This window comes from Phalaenopsis equestris, unplaced genomic scaffold, assembly GCF_001263595.1.
Source record: "Phalaenopsis equestris unplaced genomic scaffold, ASM126359v1 Scaffold233395, whole genome shotgun sequence".
NCBI classification, from domain to species: domain Eukaryota; kingdom Viridiplantae; phylum Streptophyta; class Magnoliopsida; order Asparagales; family Orchidaceae; genus Phalaenopsis; species Phalaenopsis equestris.
Genome location: NW_018251343.1, coordinates 320,919 through 321,130, shown reverse-complemented (window position 1 = coordinate 321,130; position 212 = coordinate 320,919).

The window sequence follows — 212 nt, the reverse complement described above, 5'->3', positions numbered from 1 at the left end:
TCCTATACTTATTACTGTTTCATGATAAGGAGAAAGATATTTTCATATTAAGTGCTTTTCTTTTACATAAACTCAAGCTATCCTTAGAAGTTATTACTGTTTTGTCAAAATATCAAAAATACCAAAAAGATTTGAATTTTAATTTCTATAAAAATATCTATAGTTTAAGTAATTGTCTTTTTAAAATAGAAAGTTTGTTGATTAATAGTGCA